General features: G+C 39.7%; 1 pseudogene; it reads left to right on the top strand.

Annotated features, from left to right (window-relative positions):
- Positions 1 to 7,935: 7,935 nt before the first annotated feature.
- Positions 7,936 to 9,080, top strand: LOC131410807 (bone morphogenetic protein 15-like; annotated as a pseudogene).
- Positions 9,081 to 10,040: the final 960 nt, after the last annotated feature.

Raw genomic sequence — 10,040 nt, 5'->3', positions numbered from 1 at the left:
CCTCCTTATTTTGGCTGTCTCTCCGAAAGCACTTGTTGACTCTCACACTTTGTCCAAATTTCCACATATTACTCTTTTTTTCCTACTAATGAAATTTCATACCTTGCCCACTTCCACTTTAAGAGTCCACCTCTGATGATACCTACTCCCTCAACTCTGGTCTTTATAAAACTTGTCCCTGCCTAAACCCAAAAAGACAAAAATGACGAGTGGAACAAATTTCTGTGTATATGAACAGTGGAATAGGGTATACAAAATGTCAAAATGTCAAAATGATGTTCTAGTATAGGGCTACTCGAAGTGTGGTCTGGGGACATGTACCAGAGGATGAACTGTTTATTATTAGCTTATCATGAGATAAGTACAAAAATTAAGAATTAGGGCTGGCCCCGTGGCTTAGCGGTTAAGTGCGTGCACTCCGCTGCTGGCGGTCCGGGTTCGGATCCCGGGCGCACACTGACGCACTGCTTCTCCGGCCGTGCTGAGGCCGCATCCCACATACAGCAACTAGAAGGAAGTGTAGCTATGATATACAACTATCTACTGGGGTTTGGGGGGAAAAAATAAATAAAATAAAAAAAAAAATTAAGAATTAGCATTTAAAAACTTAGTAATTTGACAGAATAATTTCATATCAATTGAATCTAGTAATAATTGAAAATTGGGATTTACATTTTGAATGTCTTTTTTAACTTCTTTTTTCTAGTAATACGTCTTTATTGTGTTTTGTAAAAGTATTGTTTTGCCACAGACTAGAAATTTTTTAAAAACCAAAAAAACCTGGTTCATTACCACAGATACTTTGAGAAGCACTTGTATAAAAAAACTAAATAGAATATAAAATGTTCTTTTAAATAGAATTCAGAAAATTGTAACAAATTTTTTTAAATGATATAATGTATGGATATTCTAAAAAAAAAAGTGGAAAGAAGGATATACAGAAACATACACCAATGTTCTAGCATTAGTTGTCATTGAGTTGTGGGTCATGACCAAAAAATGCATATCATAACCGAAATTTATTACAAAAGAAAGTGGAAATATTTCTTTTCCTATTTTTGACTTTCCTACTCTTTGTTCTCTACTCCAAACTCTCCATCAGAATTTTGGCACTTGTAAACGCAAACGTCACAGCCTCTCAACAACTTGTACAAAATATTTCTGACTGAATTCATTTTATTAGAGAGCTTTCAATTAAATCCAATGTTGTTGAAATATAATATTTTTAAACATTTAGGTAAAGTGTAATAAGACCAAGCAGAGCTAGAAACACATTTTACTATGCCTTGATACTAGATTACCTAAATTTCTTCTTAACAGATGCAATAAAAAATAGTTACTGCCAAGAGGCTCTTGTCTGCCTTCAATAATATCCAAAGTGATTCTCATAGATCAAATGGGCTCATTAGGTACTCAGACACGGAAACACACTCACACATAATTGATATTCCCCTTTGCTGCCGTTACCCGTATGATGTAATGTAACTAAAGTAATGAGGATTTGATGCCAAACTTGAAGTCTGAGTTTGAATGCCAACTCATCTCCTGCTTCTACCTCATGATTGTTTTAATAATCAGATATTAGGTATGTAAGAGTCTGAAGACAGACTTTATTTTATATAGAGAGTTTTAAAGTAATCCATAAGATTTCATTTAAAAAAAATATGAATGGACTTTAATAGAGGAAACTAATCTCCATTATATATGCTGTTCCATTGCATTAAGACCTGCTTGTGGTTGAGATACATGAATGTCAGTACTAGTTTAAGGTTACATTTCTGACAAAAGTAAGATTTTCCTCTCGAAGTCAATAGTCAGTCCCCTGCAATTTGGCTTCTGCATCAACCCACCAGAGCAGTATTCAATAGTACTGTTTTATCTCTTCTTGAAACTTCTATCTCTCTTATTTTCTGTAATACTATGGTTCTCCATCTAGCTACAAACAATTTCTTCTCAGTCTCCTTTATTGGCTCCTTTTACTCTATCCAGATTTAAGTGTTTGAGGGACCACTGTTCTTTCTTTGGCCCAATAACATGTTCATTACTCATTCTCTCTCTCATGTTATTAACTACCATCTGTAATCTAATGACTTACCCTTTTCTATCTTCATCCTTGATATCTTCTCAAGCTTTGAGCTATGTATGCAACTATCTGCTGAATTTTCTCATCTAGATGTTCCAACTCAAAATTCTTATACTGACCTCACTAACTTCAGCCACAAAAGCTGCTTTTCTTCCACTAATCCTGGTCTCAGTTTTTGGAACCATTTTACTCCCAGTTACCATAATCAGAACCTGGAGAATCCTGCCTAATTTTTATCCATTCAGTCACTGAATCCTTCTAACTTTATATATCTATTCATCACTGTATTGTACAACAAACTTGAAAATCTCAGCGGTCTCCAACAATAAGTGTTTATTCTCATTTCTATGGATGTGCAGAGTGACTGTGGTTCTGCTAACCTAGGCTGGACTTAGCGGGCAGGCTCTGCTTCAGACCGCAAGGCAGCTGGGCTTGGCTTCAGGCTGAGGGTGAGATTCAGGTGTGTTCCACATGTCTCTCGTCCTCCTGGAACTAGAGGCTACCTACAGTATGTTTCATGGTGACGAAAGAAGCTCAAGAGGGGTAACTACACAATCACATTTCAAACCTCTGTTTATAAGTCCACTAACACCCCATTGGCCAAAGAAAATCGCATAGCCAAGACCAAAGTCAAGAAGTGGGAGATACACTCTGCCTCTAAGTGAGAGGCACAATGTCACTTGGCAAATTCCGTGGGTGTGTAATTCCAAAGCAGAGACAGCACAAAGAATTGGGGAACAATGATATCACATATCTTAAATATTTCTCACCGCTATCCTTTGTCCCCATTCCAAAAGGAACATCCGTATTTCATTACTAATCATACCTGCTCCGACTTGGACATATTCCCCTCTCTGGTCTCCCACCAACTCAAACCCGTCTTCTACAGTGCAGCCAGAGTACTCAATAGAATACACAAATCAGACCATGTAACTCCCGTCATTCCAGTTTCTCAGCAGCTCCCCACTGCTTATGGAATGAAATCCAAGCTCCTCAGCAATGCAGGAAAGGTTCTCCAATGCACAACCCTGCCCTCCTCTCCAACTTCATCTCCCCCGACTCGCTTTTGAATTTGCACTTGAGGAACACTTCCTCATGTGCTGCAGTTTCCACAGTTTCTACATTCTTCTGCTATTGTTCACATCATTCCATCTCCTGAAACATTCATTTCTCTCCTTATTCTTCTGGTAAATTCTTGTTTGTCCTTTAAGATCTAGCTCACACATCACTTCTGTCGTGAGTCTTTGGATTCCCTCAGACTGGCTTAGTGTTCCTTATAGCCCTTACTATGTTTTATTCAATAGGTTTATTCAAAGTTAACTTTTTTCGACCAATAGGGATTCTCAACATACCACCCAAGAAAGTCTAAGGATGCTATTTTGGGAGTCTCTGAACTTGAGTGGCAAAAAATATATTCCTTTATTTTTACTAACATCCAACAGAAACTTAATATTTCCTTTAATTACAATTATAAGCAATAAACTACAGTACCATTAGGAGTACTGTGTCACCAATAGAAACTACAAATAATTTCATATCCCTATACTACAATTGTTGCAAACAACTCAAAATACCAGAAGTCATTAGATACGTCATTAAATTTTACTTATAGCATTAATAAAGAAGCTCATACATTACAGTATCAAAAATTTTTGTAATTTAATAATTTTTTCCAATATGATTGATTTTTTTTTCTTATGCATTTTAGTTGCCTCTAAAAACATTTTCTGAGAGGGCGTTATCAAATGCTAAAAAGGCCCCTGACACTAATAAAATTAAGAACTCTCAATAATGCTTCTTTCTTGGTAGTTGGACGATTTCATTGCAAGGAGTACTGAAGAGTTCAAAACCTAGATGCAGATCTTTGCCAAAAACATTCACCTCTTTCTTACTTTTAAACAGTTTAAAACTAGTATAGTGTTTATTTCATTCATGTTTTTTTTTGAGGTAACATATTCACAGAATAAATATGCAAAAGATAGGAAGAGTATATAGTGAAAAATCTCCTTAGAAAACTAGTTTTCCCCTGTGGAATAAACCAATGTGATGAGTTTCTTGTGAATACCTCCAGAGACCTTCCATCCCTGTGCAGGCAGATCATGTATGTGGATGTGGGTTTGTGTAAATGGAAAAGGAAAATTATAAACATACATCGACACACACATAATGCACACACAGATTTTCCTTTTTGCAACTCAGCCTGTGGCGTACTACACGTTGTTCTGTACCTTTCTTTATATTACTAAATAATAACCATCTCTCATTAGTTCAAAATTAGTTAGAGATAAAAAATAAAAATTCCTTAACATTCAACTCCACTTGTTTGTTCCACATTTAAAGAAAATAAAAGTGTAATGAAAATAAAATTTAAAAAACTAAGTATACTTCACCATACACCATCTCAAGTATTTTTTTTTTTTTTTTGAGCCTGAAATCTTCAACATGAGCCTGAGTGCAATGGCCAATCAATGTAAACAGCTTAAAATAAATAACATGAGGCAATCTTTTGGGTATTGCTAATGGAAGCTGACTTTTTAACTTGAGTAGTTTAAAGTTCAGCTCCTCAAAAGTAAATTGCCCATCATTGCTCAATACTATGGTTTATGGTATTTTTCTTTTTTAATTAATTAAAACCAGAGGTGGATTATAGTATGTCTGTTCAAGGGAATGTAATTCAAAGTTAAAACAATGCAGTTGAAAATAAAATAGTGAGAGTGCTTTTAATGTAAGTGAAAAAAAATGATACAGAATTGCATAGTATAATTCTAAATTTGTATCTTTTAAATTGCATGTAGAAAACTAAAGAGCTGGAGAAAATAAATTTATCTGCTATGAAATTATGGTAGATATTTACATTCTTTGTTAAATCAGTTTGCATTTTTTCAAATTCACTATAATAATCATAAACAATCAGAATAATTAGAAAAAAGATTTAAATGAATCAACAAAAATCCAAATTGAGAGTGCCAAAGACACAGAGACAGAAAGGAAACAAACAAGACTAAAAATAAATAGGGGCTTTATGGAATAACTAAATACAGGTGGAAGTAAAAGGAAGCTAATAGGAAACTCATTTAAAAAGCTGACTTTGTCTAGCAGCCAAGACTGGATCCAACTCTCTAAATAACATAGTGAGAAGTGTTAACAGGAAGGCATCCTGCTTCAGCTGTGCATGGCAGTAAGCAAGCATCACTCATGGACCAGTATGTCTCATATAGACACAGATTCCAGAGCCAGGTCTGAGGCGGGCAGACAATAGGACTCAGGACCGCCCCACACAGATTTTCAAGTGAGGAGCATATATGCACAGCCAAGCTTTCAATAAAATAATAGTGCATGCTGAGCACTTACTGTGCCAGTCACTCTTTTAAATGTTTTACATGTATTAACTCACTTAACCTTCATAAAATCCATATGAAATAGGTACTATTACTTTACTCATTCTCTGGATGAGAAAAACAAGATTTTCAAAACTTAATAATGGAGATCTGAGGTTCAAGTACAAGTCATCTGACCTGAAAGCCTGCAGTTTTAACTGCTGGCTCTACCTCTGCTGCTGTGGTGGTGAGGGACATAGGGGGAATTCTGACTCATGAGACACCTCATTTTTATTACCCTTAATGTTTTTAGGTGAATTTCCTTTTTAGAAGTGTAGTAGACATGTTGTTCATGAATATGGATGGCTGTGTGTAAAGATAATTAAGTGGAAATTTATTTTAATATGTCAGACTGTATAAGATAAATTTACTTTTGTAATAATCCAATTGAATATCAGAAAAGGAAATGACTAAAAATGTCAAAAATCTTAGGGGAAGAATCTGTCTGAAATTTTAGGTAAAACTCATTGAGTATAGCAGGGTCTCGAGTAGAGAGGTGAGTAGAGTGAGCCCCAATCGCAATTGGAAAGAACCTCCAGTAGTCAATAGACTTCTGGATTTTACCTTCCTTTCCTTGCCATGATGACTCCCAAGGCAGTAGTTAGACATAGCAAAAAAATCATCTCAAGACAGCCATCGCCAGTCAGAATTTTTGGCACAGATCTTCCCAGACCAATGCCCATGCAAGACATTGGAAAGCTGGACAACGTGGAGGTCTTTGATGCTTTCTGTCCAATCTTTCCTTTTGTTTTTGGGGCCTGGAAAGATGGGAAGACAGTGGAGAAACAGAAAAATTGCCACTTAGAGAAGACAAAAGTCTTCACTTTTTGTTTCTTCTGAATTAGCCTTGGAGTACAATGTCTTCTTTTCTTCTTTATTTTATTTTTATTTTTTTTATTTTTTTGTGAGGAAGATCAGCCCTGAGCTAACATCCATGCTAATGTTCCTTTTTTGCTGAGGAAGACCGGCTCTGAGCTAACATCTATTGCCAATCCTCCTCCTTTTTTTTCCCCAAAGCCCCAGTAGATAGTTGTATGTCATAGTTGCACATCCTTCTAGTTGCTGTATGTGGGACGCGGCCTCAGCATGGCAGGAGAAGCGGTGCGTCGGTGCGCGCGCGGGATCTGAACCCGGGCCGCCAGTAGCGGAGCACACACACTTAACCGCTAAGCCACAGGGCCGGCCCCACAATGTCTCCTTTAAAGAACTTTGTTTAAGGTTTTGAAATTAAAAACAAACATAATCGAGGATACCAGTTTCAACTCAGACGCGTAGAGAGCTAGAAAGCTCCCACACTTAGAACATTGAGAACTTTGGACATGCTGAAAATTCAGGACTTTTCTTGAACCCATCAGAAAACTGAGGTCACAGGACAACTCACTAAAGTAAAATCTGGGACTTAAAATAACAGAAATGTATTTTCTCACTGTTCTGGAGGCTAGAATTACGAAATCAAGGTGTTTTCAGGGCCATGTTCCTCTGAGGTTCTACAGAAGAATCTCTCCCAGCTTCTGGCGGCTTCTGGCAGTGCTTCGAGTCCCCTGGCTTGTAGCTTCATCTCTCCAATTGCTGCTTCCGTCCTCACGACTGTCTTCCCACTGTGTGTGTCTCTGTGTCTAGATGTCCCTTTTCTTATAAAGACACCAGTCATAATGGATTTAGAATCCACCCTAATCCAGTATGACCTCATCTTAACTTGATTACATCTAAGACCCTATTTCCAAATATGGTCACATTCACAGATTCTTGGGATGAGGACTTTAACATATCTTTCTTGGGGGGAGGAAGGTGGCACAATTCAACCCAGTATATGGCGTAAGCCTGGTAACAAGCTTCAGTTTAACAATCTAAATGAGTTGTTGAAGACCACATGTGGGCTAGTGTGTGAGTGTGGAGCCCCTGGGGCCTCAGATATAACAGGACTTGCACTTTCTTGAATGCTTTTCCTCCTGGGAGGACCCCACCAGGGCAGATGGAGGAGAATCCTGAGAAAGTGTCCTTCATCCTTCATGGTGCTGGCTGGGGGAAAGAAACAAAAGCCTCTGCCAAAAATTCCACCCAGACCCATCTCCCCTATGGGGGAAAAGATAAAGAATAATAATAAAAAAAGACTTTCTTTTTTGTCTTAGTGGATAAGGTAAGGGAGCAGGTCTTGGAAGGGACCTCTCCTTTTAAGTTACCTCAGCCTCCGAATAAGTACTATCTTGTTCCTAGCCCTGGAGAGCAGGATGGGCATGCTGTCTTGTCCCACCTGTTGTTTTGATGCAAAGAGGCCAAGTTAGGAGACCTCCTTTGGTCCAAGGGATCTTCCCAGTGGAAGCAACATATGGCCTGCCTGCCTGCCTTTCTTTTTTTCTTGCTCTATCCTTTGCAGTTTTGGAGCCAGGATGCAGTTACCTGTGTGAAAGGAAAGGGTCAAAATGATATCCTTTGGGCTTGAGCTGGAGCATGCTGCTGAACACCAAGCCTTTCAAGATGGTCCTCCTCAGCATCCTTAGCACCCTTCTCCTTTGGGGATGGTGCTTTTTTGGAACACGGGATCCAAGTGGCAAAGATAGGGTAACCTTCTATTGCCCTCCTGGCTGAAGCTCCTACCTTGCTGCTCATTAGGGAACTGCTAGAAGAAGCTGCTGGCGAGAAGAAGAGGAAACCATGGGTCCTAGGGCAGCCCTTGTGGTACATGCTGGAGTTGTACCAGTGTTTGGCTGATGCATGTGGGTACCCCAGAGAACTGCATCATTTGGGCCACCATGGTGAGGCTGGTGAGGCCCTTGGTCAATGTAGCAAGACCTCTCAGAGGCTCTTGACATATACAGACCCTGCACTTGACTCTGAAACCAACTAGTCAGAGCCACTGTGGTTTGCTGCCATCGACTCCACCTAACTCACTTCCACCTCTCCTGCCACGTGGAGCCCTGGGTCCAGAAAAGCCCAACCAACCACTTTCCTTCTTCAGGAAGAGGTTCCTCAAAGCCTTTCCTGCTGTCCAAAGCTTGGATAGAGATGGCTGGCACACAGTGCATTCAGCAAAGTCTCTGGAATCACAAGGGGTGCAGGGTTCTACGACTCTGCTTCATGTGTCAGCAGCAAAAAGGTACGAGGTTCTTGGGCTTTGGTGGCATGGCACTTCATCCTTGGCATTGCCTTCTTGTTACTCTATTTCAGTGACTCTCATAAAAGTCTTCAGAAAACCAAACTTTCTCCCAGAGGTTTGGAAGAGTTTATGGAAAGGGACTCTTCTCTTGTAATGGGCCTGGTAAGCAGGCAATATTGCATCTGAGGCTCCTGGCTCTTCCTGGGAACACGGTGGGCCAGTGTTCCCTCTTCCCTTTCAAGTCAGCTTCCATCAGCTGGACTGGGATCACTGGGTCATTGCTTCTCACCTCTAAACCCCAAACCACTGTGCAGGAGCCTGCCCTCAGGTACAATGTTATGGTCTCAATTCTCCTAGAGTGCCAAACTCCAGAACCTTGTCAATAAGCTGGTGGACCAGAGTGTCCCTCAGCTCTCCTGTCCCTTATAAGGATGTTCCCATTAGCATCCTTCTGAATAAGGCAAAAGGGAGTATCTTGTATAAGGAGTATGAGGATATGATTGCCCAGTCCTGCATATGCAGGTGACAGCACAGGTACAGCTAGCTTAGGTTCCCAAGAAATCAGAGTTTAAAATAAAGAAGCAAATATCAATGTTAAAGCTTCAAGTGATCCTCTACACAATCTATGAGTTCTATTCCTTGCCTTAAGTGTTGTTACTTAAGTCTCTTCCCCCATTTATGAGCTCTTCACTTTATAAAAACAGTTCTGATACTAAGCATCAGTATGTTTGGACCACTAGTCAGAGACCTTAATGCCTAGGTAAGATGTTCCTGTGGAGATGCCCTCTGTATTTTGTTGTCTCTTTTATTGTGACTTAGTCAAAAGTCCATGATGGTAGAAGAGTTGTCTTTCAGGAACTGAGAGTCCCCCCTTGTCCAGTTCAGGCCAATTGAGACCACCGACCCATTAACTGGACCTGCGCAAATGCTCAATAGGTGAACTTTTTGACATCAAAGGGCTGAAAACTCCACCCTCAAATCATGCTAACACCACCATTTTGTGAACATGAGCCATATGAAGACCCATGAAGCTTGACTACAGATCTAGCACAGATCATCAATGACCTCACTTCTCCTTACCTCCAATCCTCTATCTCCATGCTTCAGACCACCCTGCCCTTCATCCCATAAATTTTGCCCAAAGCCTTGGATCAGGGAGACAGATCTGAGAGCTTATACCTCCTGTCTCCTTACAGATAAATCTCTCAATAAAGCTGTATTTTCTTCCCAAAAGCCGATGCCATAATAATTGGCTTTTTTTATGTGCATTGGGTAGGAGAACCCCATCTTTGTGCAGTAACGATTTTGGCAACCACAAAGGGACTATGTCTTGTGACCACCCACTTAAAGCTCTGGAGCCCCTACTGGGATGTGGGGTCTCTTTGCCAACCCCAAGTGGCCACCTAGACAATTTTGTCTTGAGGCTCAGCTGATTGGATTCCTGTTTCCCACCACAGTGCTACAGGCCCTTTGGTGATTTTTTTTC

Source organism: Diceros bicornis, chromosome 2 (assembly GCF_020826845.1).
Source record: "Diceros bicornis minor isolate mBicDic1 chromosome 2, mDicBic1.mat.cur, whole genome shotgun sequence".
NCBI lineage: Eukaryota > Metazoa > Chordata > Mammalia > Perissodactyla > Rhinocerotidae > Diceros > Diceros bicornis.
Note: the sequence above shows the minus strand (reverse complement) of the source record. Positions and strands in the feature narration are given on the sequence as shown.